The 17,682-nt window shown below is 42.9% G+C and overlaps 1 protein-coding gene across 1 annotated transcript in view; it reads right to left on the bottom strand.

The window, feature by feature from the left end:
* The window catches only part of LOC149453988 (uncharacterized), an 85,995-nt gene that overhangs the window by 53,501 nt on the left and 14,812 nt on the right, over window positions 1–17,682 (bottom strand). Inside the window, exon 2 of the mRNA XM_089687980.1 lies at window positions 5,140–5,219. The gene's annotated coding sequence lies outside the window, so the exon portion shown is untranslated. The remainder of the gene's footprint in view (window positions 1–5,139; window positions 5,220–17,682) is intronic.

The following is a 17,682-nucleotide window of genomic DNA, read 5'->3' as shown; positions in this document are numbered from 1 at the left end:
TTTTCAGACAAATAACTAAAAGAGAAACAAGTGAAATCAAGAAGTGAGTTGATAATATCATCCAGGAGACAATGCAACTGTGTAAGAAAGTCTACCCAAGTTTGACATTGTGGCTTTTCAACACATGGATTGCAGGAAAGTACAGTTGTGTTCAAAATAATAGCAGTCAGACATCACTAACCGGATCAATCACTGTTTTTGGTAGAAATGATATTTCTACATGGCAAATAATTTACTAGCAGGTATAGTAGAGTAATAGAAATCCAACAGACCCAACAGTCATGACATGCATGCTGCTGATTCTGTGTAATTGAATCACTAATTGAAAGGGGCATGTTCAAAATAATAGCAGTGTGAAGTTCTATTAGTGAGGTCATTCTTTCTTTGAAAAACAGGTGGCAATTATTGCCCTTATTTAAGGAAGGAAGGCAGCAAATGTTGTACATGCTGGTTACAGTGCATTTCTCTCTGAAATTCTGAGGAAAATGGGTCGTTCCAGACATTGTTCAGAAGAACAGCGTACCTTGATTAAAAAGTTGATAGTCGAGGGGAAAACATATAAAGAAGTGCAGAAAATGATAGCTTGCTCAGCTAAAATGATCGCAAGTGTTTTAAAATGGCAACCAAAACCTGAAAGATGTGGAAGAAAGCGAAAAACTACCATTCGAATGGATAAAAGAATAGCCAAAATGGCAAGGACTCAGCCAACAATCAGCTCCAGGAAGATCAAAGAAGGTCTAAAGTTCCCTGTGAGTACTGCTACAATTAGAAGACCAATAAATAAATAATTTGCGCTAGTAAATGTGTATAAATATATAAATATATATAAAGAAATCATCAAATCATAAGTCCAGAAAAAAATATATATGCCAATACCACAAAAAAATAAAAACTTTTAAGTGCAAAAAACTTTTGTGCAAAAAAAGTGTCTAAATATGAAAAATTTCACCAAAAAACCTTGATAATATAATGGCAGATCATCCATAAATATATCTTCAGAAACGGAAACTCTGCAACACACCGATCCGTGAGGACGTCGATGAGGAAACGCGTAGGGCGGAGCTTGATTGATGTGACGTCATTACGTTTTTGGCTGCCAGCTACTGCGCATGTGCTGAGTAGCCAGGCTCGTTTATGTGATTGCTGTTATGCTGTTGATGCTGGTGTCGGCTGGGACACCTCTTGAGTAAGTGCAATGAGTACCTAATAAAGGAATTGGTTTTTATAATATTGCACCATGAAGTCTTTCTGTTTCTCTCGAGTGCTTGGTATTTCCCCCCATGGATACGTTTGAAGGTGGTCCTTTATCTATTGGAGAAGTGGATTTTCGATTAACTACAAAGTTTTTCATCCTGTTATTTCGATCGATGAGGATCGGTGTGTTGCAGAGTTTCCGTTTCTGAAGATATATTTATGGATGATCTGCCATTATATTATCAAGGTTTTTTGGTGAAATTTTTCATATTTAGACACTTTTTTTGCACAAAAGTTTTTTGCACTTAAAAGTTTTTTTTATTTTTTTGTGGTATTGGCATATATATTTTTTTCTGGACTTATGATTTGATGATTTCTTTATATATATTTATATATTTATACACATTTACTAGCGCAAATTATTTATTTATTGGTACACTTTATATATGGTGATTTTTTGCAGCTGGTACACTATTAGTAAGTTATATAATTTTGACCATAGGCGCTATTATTAATTTTTCTTACAATTAGAAGATGCCTATGTGAAGCCAAGCTATCTGCAAGAAGCCCCCGCAAAGTCCCACTGCTGAAAAAAAGACATGTGCTGAAGAGGTTACAATTTGCCAAAGAGCACATTGACTGGCCTAAAGAGAAATGGCGCAACATTTTGTGGACTGATGAAAGTAAGATTGTTCTTTTTGGGTCTAGTGGCCGGAGACAGTTTGTCAGATGACCCCCAAACACTGAATTCAAGCCACAGTACACTGTGAAGACAGTGAAGCATGGTTGTGCAACCATCATGATATGGGGATGTTTCTCATACTACGGTGTTGGGCCTATTTATCGCATACCAGGGATCATGGATCAGTTTGAATACATCAGAATACTTGAAGAGGTCATGCTGCCTTATGCTGAAGAGGAAATGCCCTTGAAATGGGTGTTCCAACAAGACAACGACCCCAAACACACCAGTAAATGTGCAACATCTTGGTTCCAGACCAACAAGATTGACATTGTGGAGTGGCCAGCCCAATCCCCGGATCTTAATCCAATAGAAAACTTGTGGGGTGACATCAAAAATGCAGTTTCTGAGGCAAAACCAAGAAATAGAGAAGAACTGTGGAATGTAGTCCAATCATCCTGGGCTGGAATACCTGTTCACAGGTGCCAGAAGTTGGTTGACTCCATGCAACACAGATGTACAGCAGTTCTCAGAAACAGTGCTTATACAACCAGGGGTGGACTGACAACTCATGGGGCCCCTGGGCAATAGGGGATCATGGGGCCCCTGTGTCCTTGCCCAAACTCAAAAAAAGTCTATGAAAAAGGTACCAGGGGCATCTCATGGGGCCCCCTACTGACCCCGGGCAGTGCCTGAGTTTCCAAATGGTCAGTCCGCCCCTGTATACAACTAAATATTAATTAAGTGATTCAAAGGAAAGCAAATTCTTCAAACATTTTTCAGTTTATATAGGGAATGTTTGAGTTTGTAAAGAAGAATACAAACACTGCTATTTTTTTGAACAGTCTAATATTCACTTTTCTTCAATTTTGTTAGAGGAACAACACAAATTTGATATATTTTTCTTCATGTTTTGATTTGGAATAGAATGTGTAGTGTTCCCAATGCATTTGTGTGTATGGAAATAAAAGCTCTTAGAAGGATTTTGAGCTTTATTCACTGTTTTCAACACACTGCTATTATTTAGAACACAACTGTATATTCACATTTAATTTACAGGTGATCTATTGAATGTAAAGGAACCATAGATTAGCAAGAAAGTGTGATTAGGAGCCAAGTTAGAAGTATCCACATTGTGGTACCATCCCAAACTTTCAATCAAAGCAGGTACAAAACAGCAAGCATAGTAATCATACCTAAGAATAAATGTGGAACTAGGGCTGCTGTTAGAAACCACGGGGCCCTATACAGCCGATCTCACATGGGCCCCCTCCAAAGGAAAAAAAAAAAGTTTACAATGCTTCAGTTATAAATGAACACTGAGTGGTACCAATCTCTTATTGTGTTCATTCAGGTTTGTGCTCAGATACAGTGCAATTCCTCCTTAATGACCATTCAATCATGTGCAAGCAACATTTTCCTTGTACATAAAAAAAATATTGTTTCAAAAATTAGTTTTATTCTCTAAGTGATAATTCACAAAGTGAAAATTTGTAACATGCTCTACCTCTTTAATAAACCAAACTCCAGGTTTTCAGCATTAAAAAAACAAAAACAAGCAAATTATTTGGGAATAATAACTATTCTGCCTATAAATTGGTTAGTAAAGATTTTCAGAACAAATAACAGACAGTGGAGTAGGGTGGACTGGTGCACTACAGCACTTTACTTTCCAGGACAAAGCCAAGTTTGTTTAGCTTTAGGACAGACCTAGGTTCGGTTCACACTACTGCACACTGAAAGTTGTGTGACTTACAGTGCGACTTTGCCAGGCGACTTGACTACAACTTTGATGGGACTTGATGCGTGACTTTCATGTTATGCAACTTTCCCTGGGTAATCTTCCTGTAATGTTGGATCCAAATCACATCAATATGCACTGCTCAAAAAAATTAAAGGAACACTTTTTAATCAGATATAGCATGAAGTCAATTAAACTCCTGGGATATTGATCCAGTCAGTTAAGTAGCAGAGGGGGTTGTTAATCAGTTTCAGCTGCTTTGGTGTTAATGAAATTTACAACAGGTGCACTAGATGGGCAACAATGAGATGACCCCCAAAACAGGAATGGTTTTACAGGTGGAGGCCACTGACATTTTCTTTCCTACTCATCTTTTCTGTCTGTTTTTCACTAGTTTTGCATTTGGCTAGGGTCAATGTCACTACTGGTAGCATGAGGCGATACCTGGACCCTACAGAGGTTGCACAGGCTGTCCAACTCCTCCAGGATGGCACATCAATACGTGCCATTGCCAGAAGGTTTGCTGTGTCTCCAAGCACAGTCTGAAGAGCATGGAGGAGATTCCAGGAGACAGGCTGTTACTCTAGGAGAGCTTGAAAGGGCAGTAGATGGTCCTTAACCCATCAGCAGGACCGGTATCTGCTCCTTTGTGCAAGGAGGAACAGGATGAGCACTGCCAGAGCCATACAAAATGACCTCCAACTAGTGTGAATGTCTCTGACCAAACAATCAGAAACAGACTTCATGAGGGGGGCCTGAGGGCCAATGTCCTGGGCCCTGTGCTCACTGCCCACCATAAAGCTCAATTGGCATTTGCCATTGAACACCAGAATTGGCAGGTCTGCCACTGGCGCCCTGTGCTTTGCACAGATGAGAGCCAGTTCACCCTGAGCACATGTGACATATGTGAAATGGTCTGGAGAAGCCATAGAGAATGTTATGTTGCCTGTAAGATCGTTCAGCATGACCGTTTTGGTGGTGGGTCAGTGATGGTCTAGGGAGGCATATCCATGGAGGGACGCACAGACCTCTACAGGCTACACAATGGCAACCTCACTGCCATTAGGTATCGGGATCAAATCCTTGGACCCATCTGATCTGATGTGTTTTAAAAGTGTTCCTTTAATTTTTTTGAGCAGTGTAGATGAGCATCTGACGTGGAGCCAACTTCCATTTAAGTCTATGGGCACAAGTTGGATAGAAGTCACCTTGAAGTAGTACAGGAACCTTTTCTAAAGTTGGAGCAACTTCAGTAGTGGTAATTAAGACAGCTCTCATTGACTAACATGGGATTTCACATGTCATGCAACTTGGGATCTCACAAGTCGGATCCTATGTCGTGGCAGTGTGAACTGAGCCTTAGAAAAGGCTCCTAGAAACTGGATCAGAATATTTGCATGTATAGTTTTTTGCACAACTTATCTTATATTATAATCAGTATAACCAGAACTTCACGACTTTGCTTAACGAAATCAGTTTCATATCATTTATTGATATCTACAGTTGAAATGTGATTACTTACCAGTAATAACTTTGCTCCTCTTTATTCCAGCATGGGAAGAGGGCCTGTCATTAAAAATGAACGGTCAGTGTCTTAAGGATCTGAAAAAGATACAGCATTTTCTTTAGATGGAAGCATGCAAAGTGGAACTTCAACCAAAAATCATTTGTAGATTTTAATGAGGAAGTGTTTAGAATCTCTCTGAGATTTTAATTCCTTTCTGTTTCCTCTTTAGAGAATGCTATCCTCACCTCCTGCTCTGTTGACCAGTGTCTCCAGGACAGAAAATGAAAGGAGACCTCTTCATTTGGGAGCTTCAAACCCTTGGCTCTAATGAAGTCTTGTATTGACTGTTACTTTAAAGGGTAAGTCCACTTTCGTGGGTAAGAAATATCACAAATAAAAAAGATAGCATATACAACGGTTTTAATGGTTGAACTGGATGGACTTTTGTCTTTTTTCAGCCAGAGCAACTATCTAAACCAGGGGCGGACTGACAACTCACGGGGCCCCTGGGCAATAGGGGATCATGGGGCTCCTGTGTCCTTGCCCAAACTCAAAAAGCCTATGAAAAAGGTACCAGGGGCATCTCATGGCGTCCCCTACTGACCCCGGGCCCTCGGGCAGTGCCCAAGTTTCCAAATGGTCAGTCCGCCCCTGATCTAAACTATATAAATGGTGACACAAGCCATATTGTAACATAACATTATAAAAACAACCTCTCTTTTCAATCTGCAGTGCTGTCATTTTTTGTAAAAGTCAATGCAATATGGCTACCTGGAGGCGTTCTGGTACGAAACGCTCCCCAGAAATGTCAGTTCCTGCTTGTGTGATTGGCTCACCGATTTTCCCAGAGGTCTGCACTAATATGCAAGTCATATTTTGGGCATCATCGCCTCCTCTCCAACAAGCATTCAGTTTTGGTGAGATACTCCCAAGGGGTTAATCATGTCTAAAGGGATGACTGACAGTCACCGATCTTCTACTCAGAGCAGCTGTGAGAACTCAGCGATCATGTGATAGCTGAGTTCTCACACTTAGAGCCAGCGGGGGATAGATGCAGCTTAAGTCTGATTCTGCATCAACCTAAGTAAGTACAATTGGAGGAAAAAAAGCCCACATCTCTTTTATAATCCCTGAAATGTACATAGATCACCCAGAGGGGAATGAGAGGGAAGGGGATCCAAACAGTTTGAGGGCCTCAACTTTCATAAAGTTAAAGAAAGGCAAAGTGGGTGGTTGAAAAGAAGACTGAATCCATGGTTCCCATACCGTCCAAAATGTTACCATTGTATTGTTTCGTCTAGCTGTTGGTTCTTCAGAGATCATGACTTGTGAGACTCGAGGTTTGACCTCCACGAAGAGGGCAATCTGGGTTTTCCCCTTATGGGCAATTACCCTTTTTGCTGTTGTGAAAACGTGTGTCGCTAGAACTGAAATTTGGTACACTCTTCAAGTTGTTTAATTGTGTCATAGAGATCGTTATAAAAAGACCTGCCTTTGACCAAGGAGATAAGTTGGTAGAACTGGACCCAAAACCTTTTCACTTTCTGGCAGTCTCACCAAATGTGACTAAATGAGCCTTCTATCTGGCAAACTTTGAAGCACAAGGAGGTGGGTGGGGAGAGTCAGAACTGACAAACATCTAATTCACCTCCACCGCTAAAGCCTGGGTAGAACCTCATCCTTTGTTGGACACATTCAGTTCCAGTGTTGCGTGAGTTTTAGTGCAGACAGTGTTGCATGCTAACTTGGGCAGGAAGGAAGAGAACATTTATGCAGTTGGAACACTATCTATAAACTAGTAAATTCCCATGTACAGTTTATAGGCTAGGCAATCATTCAGCTAGTAAATACAACAAATGTCACCATGGATATACAATAGGAGTTAGGAAACCCAATGACCTGTTACTCCAGACAGGACAAAAACAAAAGATGAAAAAAAATAAGGTGGATATACATCGCTCAAGGAACATTTTTTAATCAGAGTATAGCATCAAGTCAATTAAACTCCTGGGATATTGTTAATCAGTTTCAGCTGCTTTGGTGTTAATGAATTTAACAACATGTGCACTAGATGGGCAACAATGAATTGACCAATGAATACAGGTGGAGGCCACTGACATTTTTTTCCCTACTCATCTTTTCTGAATGTTTTTCACTAGTTTTGCATTTGGCTAGTGTCACTACTGGTAACAGGAGGCGATACCTGGACTCTACAGAGGTTCCACAGGCAGTACCACCCCTTCAGGATGGCACATCAATGCGTGCCATTGCCAGAAGGTTTGCTGTGTCTCCCAGCACATTCTCAAGAGCATGGAGGAGATTCCAGGAGACAGGCAGTTACTTTAGGAGAGCTGGACAGGACCGTAGAAAGTCCTTAACCTATCAGCAGGACAGGTATCTTCCCAAGGAGGAACAGGATGAGCACTTCCAGAGCCCTTCAACATGACCCCCAGCAGGCCATTGGTGTGAATGTTTCTGACCAAACAATCAGACACAGACTTCATGTGGGTGGCCACGTCCTCTAGTGGGCCCTGTGCTCACTGCCTGGCATCATAAAGCTCGATTGGCATTTGCCATTATCCATCAGAATTGGCAGTTCTGCTTTTCACAGATTAGAGCAAGTTCACCCTGAGCGCATGACAGATGTGAAAGGGTCTGGAGAAGCTGTGGAGAATGTTATGCTGCCTGCAACATCGTTCAGCATGACCATTTTGGTGGTGGGTCAGTGATGGTCTGGGGAGGCATATCCATGGAGAGATGCACAGACCGCTACAGACTAGACAATGGCACCCTGACTGCCATTAGATATCGAGATGAAATCTTTGGACCCATTGTCAGACCCTACGGGGGTGCAGTGGGTCCTGGGTTCCTCCTGGTGCATGACAATGCCCAGACTCATGTAGTTAGAGAATGCAGGCAGTTCCTGGAGGATGAAGGAATTCATACCATTGAATGGCCCTCCACCCTTACCTAAATCCAATAGAACACCTCTGGGATATTATGTTTTAGTCCATCTGACGCCACCAGGTTTCACCTCAAACTGTCCATGAGCTCAGTGATACCCTGGTCCAGATCTGGGAGGATATACCCCAGGACACCATCTGTCATCTCATTAGGAGCGTGCCCCGACGTTGTCAGGCATGCATACAAACTACTGAGTACCATTTTGAGTTGCTGCAATGAAATTTCAGCAAAATGGACTAGCCTGCTGCATCATTTTTCCACTTTGATTTTCGGGGTGTCTTTGGATTCAGTCCTCTGTAGGTTGATAATTTTCATTTCCATCAAATGATGGGGCATCCTTTCATTCCAAACACATTACCCAGTCCATATCAGTATAGATATCCAGCATGAGATTTTTCCCCATTGAGATCTGATGTGTTTTCAAAGTGTTCCTTTCATTTTTTTGAGCAGTGTAGTTTTTAGCTTTGATAAGTTATTAACAGAGGATAATATTCATAACTCCATCATTTTACTAAAGAGCAGCCTTACAAACCTGCCTGAAAGTGCAAACGGACTGTTCACATTTAAGTCGCTCATAAATGGTTTGAATCTTGAACAGTTCAGCAGGGACCGGCCGAGATTCGAACCATCTATAGTTCCCAATTCAGTAATCACTGTGTTCCCCCAGCACCACAGCTCAGGTGCAATGCTTTGGCCAATCACAGCACAACTGGGCAGAGCTAGCGGTGATGTCACTGCTAGCACTGCCCAATTATTTACATCTGACTCGCAAATGTCAAATAGCGGCGAGTGCGGGTGTGGATGGGTCAGCGGGCATCAAAATTTTTTTTATTTTGGCAAGTCGGCGTCGTCGTGACAATGCTGGACGCCATGATTGATGGATTACAATAATAAAACCATTTTTTGCCTTTTTTTTTAAATAAATGACTTGTCAAACACTGTTGTAGTGTTTTTCTTCACATTTTACACTTTTTTGGTGAATGGGTAGGGGTACTATGTACTCCATACACATTCATAAGGGGGAAGCTGGTATCTGGGGGCCCCTTGTGAAAGGGGGCTTCAAGATTTCAATGTCACCCCCCCACAGACCCCCACAACCACAGCCCATAGTTGTGGGGAAGGCCCCCATCAACATGGAGACAAGGTGCTTTGAGGGGGAGCCCCCCATCCCAAAGCACCCCCCTGAAGGCATGTGGCCTGGTACAGTTCAGGAGGGGCACTCGCTTGTCCCCTCCCCTTTTCCTGGTTTGCCAGGCCTGTGCTCAGATCAAGGGTCTGGTAGGAATTTTAGGGGGGACCCCATGCTCCCCCTCCTCATTTGTTTGGGGTGGGGTTCCCCTTAAAAGTCCTACCAGGCCTAAAGGGCCTGGTATGGCTTTTAGGGGGAACCCTACGCACTTAAAAAAAGTTTTTTTTTCACTGTGAAGTCCCTCCTAACCTTCCTACCAGAGCTAAAGGGTCTGGTATGGATTGGGGGAGGACCCCCACACTTTTTTTTTTTTTTTATAAAAATTTAATGAAAAAAAATAAAATGTCAGTGCTGCTGCAGCAGGTTCTATACATTGTACAGATGTGAAACTTTGCAGGTAGTTTAGGCATGATACTTAAAGGAGTTTTTCATTTTTTTTTTTACTTTAAGCAATGAAAAAATTACTGCCCCTTTAAAAACAGTACTTTTTGAAAATATTTTTTCACTGATTCATGTCCCCCAGAGCAGTACCCGAGTCCCCATACTCCTTTTATGGCTAATAACTTGCATATAAGCCTTCAAAATGGGATCTTTTGAGTTTACAAGTTCGTGTCCCATAGACTTGCATTAAGTTCGACCGTGAACCGAAGAGGGGGATGTTCAGCCCATCACTAAAAGTCCCTACAAACACAAGGGATCTCCTTCTGCCTGCAATAAAGGAGAATTTTTAATACTCAAGGCTTTGGACATCTTTTTATGTCCTTTTCCATCTTTATAAAGTTCTGTTACCTTGTTACGCAGGACTTTCGACAGTTCTTTTCTGATCCCCATGGCTCAGTATCTAGCCTAGTCAGTGCTTCCATGTAAAAGCTAACAAACTCATTGACTATTTATACACTGACACTATTTGCAATTTAAAAAGCCACAGATGTGGGACATTAACCTCTAATTGGCATTTTAACCTGTGTGTGTCACCTTGTGTGTCTGTACCAAGGCCAAACATTCCAGGGTATGTAAACATTTTATCATGGCCATTTTGGGTTTTCTGTTATCATTATGATTTGAAAAGGAGCCAAACAACTATTTGATAATAAATGGCTTCATATGATCATCATCCTTCAATAAAAGAGAATTTTTTGGCATGATCAGTCATATTTTCAATATCAATGCCAAAATGTCACAATTTCTGCCAGGGTATGCAAACCTTTGAGCACAACTGTATGTGCTAGTATACTTGCACCTTATGACAGACTTACCAGCTACTGGAGCCCTCCAATGCAGCATTGTTACAACTCCGCCAGCAACTCCCCCAGCGCTTCCATCTTTGCCTTTCGTCCGTGTTTGCAAGTTCCAGCCATTTGAATGGCCAGGGCCACGATGACGTCACTTCCGTGCATGCGCATAGAAGCCCCTGACACTGCATGGCGTTCTGCATTCCATGGCATACTGTATGCATTGAATGCAGAGGATCACTACACATTCACAGGTCACATCATTGACACCATGTTGAATATTTCCTAAACGGTGCCCGCTTGGGAGATATTCATTGTACCTACAGGTAAGCCTGATTGTAAGCGAACCTATAGGTACAAGTTAGGGACTTTACTACCTCGTTAAGTAAAAAAAAACACGCTAAAAGCAACTAGAAAGACACAATTTAACCCCTTCATGACGGCGCCTCCTGGCCCTTTAAGAGTTTTAGAAGGCGGGAGACAGGATGGGGTTTAGGGATCATGTGACCGCAGTAATGTGTCGGCACAGCGGTCACATGATCGGGAAAGGTCCCAATCGAAAGAGGAGACCGGGACCGTTCCGTGAGTACCGGACATATGTGCTGAGAGCGCGCAGGGCGCGCGCTCTAGGCACATATGTTTTTTCTTAATAGAACGCAAATGTGCAGCCGCTCGGCGTCTAGGTCCAGATGCTGGGAGGCCGCTCATTTGCGTTCGGCCAGCGTGAAGAGGTTAAATGAGCAAAATACAGTTAAACACCCAGTCATTAACTACTATCAACGAAACTTCATTAGAAATACAAGACTGATTCCCTTTTATCTATTATTAGAAGACTTTTTACCATGCAATTAAAGTTATTGTTACGAAACCCACAACAGTATAAATCAGTCTGTATATGCAGTAAAGCATGCTTGTTATACTCACTGTGGAACCTAAGGGGTTAATCCTCTGCATTGTGTAAAAATGCTGTTTGATCCTGACTTCTCTGATCCTCCCCTTCTTCCAGTGTCCCCCTCTTATCTCCTGATAAGACATATCGTGTGGAGTCCCTCTGCACATGTTCAGTTTGGTGTGTACTGCCAGAGAGGGTTTTTTTTTCTTGGGAGAGTGCATGTGATCAGCACAGGGCCAATCAGCACTGCCCAGACAGAGGTCAGGGGTTCTGCATTTTCCTAGAGAAAACTCCTCCAACCAGTGCTCTGCTGGATACAGATAGAAGTCACAAGACTGCTCCAACTGCTGATGGGAAAAGGTATTTAGCAGTGTGTGTACTTTGGGAGACCAGATATAGTGAATGCAGGGTCCTGGGCAGGGGCAGACTGACAACTCATGGGGCCCCCCGGGCAATAGGGGATCATGGGGCCCCTGTGTCCTTGCCAAAACTCAAAAAAGCCTATGAAAAAGGTACCAGGGGCATCTCATGGGGCCCCCTACTGACCCCGGGCCTTCGGGCAGTGCCTGAGTTTCCAAATGGTCAGTCTGCCCCTGGTCCTGGGTTTAGAAACACTTTAATATACCGTATTTTTCGCTCCATAAGACGCACTTTTTTCCCCCAAAAAAGGGGGGAAAATGTCAGTGCGTCTTATGGAGCGAATATAGAGCGGCCAGTCTGGTATTTCCACCGCCGCCGTGTCAGAATACCGGGCCGGCCGCTCAGCTCTGCAGCGGGACCTTACCTGTTCCTCTATCCAGCGGCGCGCTGTCTTCCCGGCTTCTGTAGTGTGCGTGACAGCCGGGTCCCAAGTGCGCATGCGCAAGAAGCGGTGCTCTTTGTGAATGGTAAGGCGGTACCTGGGACACATGACAGATCCCAGAAGCCGCCGGACCAATCACAAAGCGCAGCGCTTCTCGCACTTGCGCACTGGGCATCCGGCTGTCCGCCGAGCGCCCACACTACAGAAGCCGGGAAGACAGCGCGCGGCTGGAGAGAGGAACAGGTAAGATCAAAGAAAAACTGCGGAAGTAAGAGCGGGTACCTGTCAAATTCAGGTACCTGCTCCCCCTCCCTCCCCAAAGGTCAGCAGTCATCTCCTGTACTGTCCACAGTCTCTGGTCATCCCTGTGCTGTCCGCAGTCTCTGGTCATCCCTGTGCTGTCCGCAGTCTCTGGTCATCCCTGTGCTGTCCGCAGTCTCTGGTCATCCCTGTGCTGTCCGCAGTCTCTGGTCATCCCTGTGCTGTCCGCAGTCTCTGGTCATCCCTGTGCTGTCCGCAGTCTCTGGTCATCCCTGTGCTGTCCGCAGTCTCTGGTCATCCCTGTGCTGTCCGCAGTCTCTGGTCATCCCTGTGCTGTCCGCAGTCTCTGGTCATCCCTGTGCTGTCCGCAGTCTCTGGTCATCCCTGTGCTGTCCGCAGTCTCTGGTCATCCCTGTGCTGTCCGCAGTCTCTGGTCATCCCTGTGCTGTCCGCAGTCTCTGGTCATCCCTGTGCTGTCCGCAGTCACTGGTCATCCCTGTGCTGTCCGCAGTCTCTGGTCATCCCTGTGCTGTCCGCAGTCTCTGGTCATCCCTGTGCTGTCCGCAGTCTCTGGTCATCCCTGTGCTGTCCGCAGTCTCTGGTCATCCCTGTGCTGTCCGCAGTCACTGGTCATCCCTGTGCTGTCCGCAGTCACTGGTCATCCCTGTGCTGTCCGCAGTCTCTGGTAATCCCTGTGCTGTCCGCAGTCTCTGGTAATCCCTGTACTGTGTCCGCAGTCTCTGGTAATCCCTGTACTGTGTCCGCAGTCTCTGGTCATCCCTGTGCTGTCCGCAGTCTCTGGTCATCCCTGTACTGTCCACAGTCTCTGGTCATCTCCTGTACTGTGTCTGCAGTCCATTAGTTCAGAATTTTTTTTTTCCTGTTCTCTGCCTCTAAAACCTAGGTGCGTCTTATGGTCAGGTGCGTCTTATGGAGCGAAAAATACGGTAATACTGAGAGATTGTCCTTCAAGCAAAAGAAAAAAAAAGGAATCTTTCTCAGAGTGAAATGTATTTCTTATTGTAACAGTTCTAATGCAGCTATCTAAGAACATTTTATTTTAGAACAGGAGAGAAACATTTGAATTATATCAGGAGTTAGATACATTTAAATATTATTATATTTTCCAGTGTTGGATTTAACCATTTGCCTACCGGACACTTTCACCCCCTGCTCAGGCCAATTTTCAGGTTTCAGCGCTCTCACACTTTGAATGACAATTGTGCGGTCATGCAACGCTGTACCCAAACTATGTTTTTGTCATTTTATTCACACAACTAGAGATTTCTTTTGGTGGTATTTATTCACCACTGAGTTTTTTATTTTTTGCTAAATGAATGAAAAAAAAGACTGAAAATTTTGAAAAACAAAACAGGTTTTTCTTAATTTCTGTTATAAAATTTTGCAAATAAATAATTGTTCTTTATAAATTTAGGCCATGATGTTTTCTGCTACATTTATTTGACAGGGATGTTGAATTCCTATCTCCTGACGCCCGAGACATATAGTTCCGGGTGCCGGGCAGGTCGTTTTTTTTTTACCTTTCAGGTGGAAGCATTCCAGCAGCAGTGCTACCGCCGATTGCTTCCACACAGTGCCAGCCTCTAGCCCCCCCATGTGAACCTCCTCCCGCCCACTGTCTCCCAGTCTCTGCTTGCCAACCTACGGGCCCAGGACCAGCTCACCGCCATTAGCTAGAGGGTAGGGAAGAAAGCGGACATGTCCACTACCCTCCCCGTCCTGTCCTGACCCGGAAGTGATGTTATGATGTCTCCGTTGAGAGATTCCCGGCCTTGGAGGCCGGAAAGAATGTAATGCAGTGCGATGTGAACTGCATTGCATTCAGTGGAGCTTAGACCCTGGATGTCTCCATAAAGAGAACCTGTCACCAAAAATCATCACATGGGGGACTTAAGTCCCCTATTAAATTAAGTACAAAAAAAGTTTTTTTTAATTGTAAAAAATGAAAGTTACACCCAAGCACATAACATCCCCCCACAGAAAAAAATTGAGGCCCCCCACCCCCACATATATGCATGTACCAATGTAAAAGAACATGCTGGGATGCTTACGCCTCAAAACGTCGATTGCGATACATGTCACATATCGCCGCAAACGCCAGAATGAAAGCAATAATTCTAGCAAAAGACCTCCTCCTTAACACTAAACTGATGACCTATAATGAGCTTTAAAAGCATCACCTATGGAAAATATGGGGTACTGAAGTTTGTCACCATTTCACGAGCACACACAATTTTAAAGTTTGACAAGTTTGATATCTTCTTATTTGATTCAACCTCATTCTTTATATTTTACAAAAAAAAATAGGGTAATTTATTGCTTTTTTTGTGCCCTAAAATTAACTTGCTTGTATCTTTTACTAAAATTTTGCGGTAATATCATGCAACATAAAAAATTGGAACTACCACTATTTTTTTCTCCAGAATGTCTGCTTTCAGAAAATATAAATCATGTTTGGGGGTTTTGTGTAATCTTTAAGCCTAAAATAATTTTTTTAAACTTGTGCAAAAAACACAAAAACGGCTCGGGCAAAGAAAGGGATAAAGGATATGCCAGACACTCCCTCTTCCTAAGGAGCAGCCAATCAGTGCCCATTACACTGCAAGGTCTCTATCCTCTCTGCTAGTCCCCGGGTGCAGTGCTGGAGACAGGCAGGGAGGGGAGGAGGAGATAAACAGCACAATGTTAAAATTATTAAATATTTAAGTCGCCATAAAACCCCTTTTGTTTTTAAAACATTCCTAAAATCACCTCTGATTTAAATATGGTTTTACTTGAAAAAAAATTTTTTTTATCTGGACAGGTAGATTGTCATGAGGGACAAGTAGATTGAGACACTGATTTAGTCCCTGGACAAGTTGTTAAAATATGTACACACCCCTGCATTGGTGAAATTGACCCAAATCAGTATTTATCAGTATTTATTATTTAGTCTGTAGGAAAATTATAGAGACCACGAACTAATGGTATATATCTGAAAATTCTGATCAATCCTGAAATACTGGACAGCCAATCTAAATTCGTGAGGGCCAAAAATGTCAGGACAGTACAGATCTCCTCCAAATGACCCCTTTTTGCAAAGTAGACAGTCCGAGGTATTTAGCAAAAGGCATGGCGAGTTTTTTGAAGTTGTAATTTTTTTTGTCGTAATGTTTTGGAAACTTAATAAATTTAACTTTTTTTTAATATACTGTCACCTCTCCAGTACAGCATCATCATATTACTGGTGTGGGAGTGATCAAGGACACTGAATGGTGACAGTACAAAACAAAACAAAAAAAAATTAGATAACTAAAAAAAAAAAGGAATTATTATTTTATTACTTTTTTCACAATTTTTTTTCATAAAACACTGTGACTAGAATAGTATAATTTTACCATAGTTTGTTTTTTTTGTTTTTTTACACGATTGCTTATAGCAAATAATTTCAAAGCTATAAGCAAGCATTTAACTGAATGAAATCGATTCATTCATTTTTTTTTGTTGTGATTAGCTGTGATTGACCACAGCTAATCACATGACACAGATGGGCCGTGATTGGCCCAGTCTGTACCATGTGATTACCGTGACCAATCACAATTGTATACAATGGATGGCATGAAAGGAAGCCATCCATTGTTTACAATTGTCATGTGGCCTGCTGTGATTGGTCACAGTGGTCACATGGTACAGGCAATAGGCCGGTACACAGATCTGTCATCAGCTGTGCCTGAGGGACACATTCGGTGCCAGATCTCGCCACAGCGTGGCCCAGCCCGGGAGGACGTCATATGATGGCCACCTGGATCGATGAAAGTCCCGCTCGGTTGTCATTTTGCTATTGGCTGGGTGGGAACTGGTAAAAGAGTCACTGTATCCAAATGTCTTAGAAGGATTAGTACTCCTATCAGGTTTTAAATGCCATCTATCCCTGTCGATAGTCATCTGTGAGATTTTAAGGGTTAGTTCACATGGGTGTTGATGATGAAGAACGAAGCAGTGCTCAATTACGCACCTATAGCATTTTTGACAAGTTTTGATGCATTTTTGTTGCGTTTTTGAAGCACAGTGGTTAAATGCCCATGAAAGTTGTTTTTCTAGGGGGACGTGATGCAGAGGAAATGATCTACTTTGATTCAGGGGTAATGTTGTGATGTGATAGAGGGTATTTTGTGATTTTTCTGCAAGATGGATTTCTTGATCTCTTTGACACTTGGCTTGATGAGGCTCCAGATGATCATGTCAAGAATACACAGTGGGAAAAGAGGAGGTGTTGCCCCGGTATTGGGTGCATCCCAGAGTCTCGCAGAGAATTTCCAAGGGGCACTTCAATGCTCTTTACCATAAATTGTTACAACATGGCTGCTCTGTACAAACAAGAAATGGCTGGTGCTGTTCTGTCCCAGTTCTCGATTATTTCCCAGTGCATTCTGGGATACAGGAACCTCCACTGTCTCTCTCTCAGCACCCAGCTAACACTCTACAAATGCATCACTAACACGCTGTTAAATGCCACCGGTACAGTTATGGCACATTTCTATTGAAATTAGTAGAGGAGGCTGATAAGCGGCAATGCCTCATGAAAGCAACATGCTGCTTATATTTTAACTTCTTCCTGTCTGGCCCATGCTGATAAATGGGCCAGACGGCAGCGCTGCCGATGCGGGTGGACATTTCTAAACGTCCCCCCGCATCCATTGCCTGTGCACGCTTCCTGGGAACGCACGGCACCGCGATCCGTGCCCTCTGTGTCCGGAGAACACAGATCGCTATACGGGACTTCTGTGTGAGGTCCCAATTCATGTGATCACTGATTGGCCAATCAGTGATCACATGAATAGTAAACAAGATGTCACTTCTTGACATCATTGCTTACTATGTGTGAAATCTGTGAACGATCACAAAGGTCACATGGTACAAGGCTATTCACAATTGCCTTGTACCATGTGACAAGCTGTGACCAATCACAGCTCGCGCAGTATTTCTCAATGGCTACAGGAATGCAGCCAGAGAGAAGGAGAAATGATTGCTTTTACAGCCTTTGTTGGTGTTAAAAGAAAAAAAAAATCTTCATCAACCCACACATGTAGTACAGTATCTCTATGGTGACACTGTACTATTAGGGTGACAGTATGTTAAAAAAAAACCATAGATAATGATATAAAAAAAATAAAATAAAAATGTAAAACATTTTTTTGAAAAATTATCATTTAGATTT

The sequence above is a fragment of the Staurois parvus genome, unplaced genomic scaffold (assembly GCF_062004578.1).
Source record: "Staurois parvus isolate SC_StPar_1 unplaced genomic scaffold, SC_StPar_1.0 ptg000442l, whole genome shotgun sequence".
Lineage (NCBI taxonomy): Eukaryota > Metazoa > Chordata > Amphibia > Anura > Ranidae > Staurois > Staurois parvus.
The sequence above is the reverse complement of the archived record's forward strand: the minus strand, read 5'-3'. Positions and strand labels throughout refer to the sequence as shown.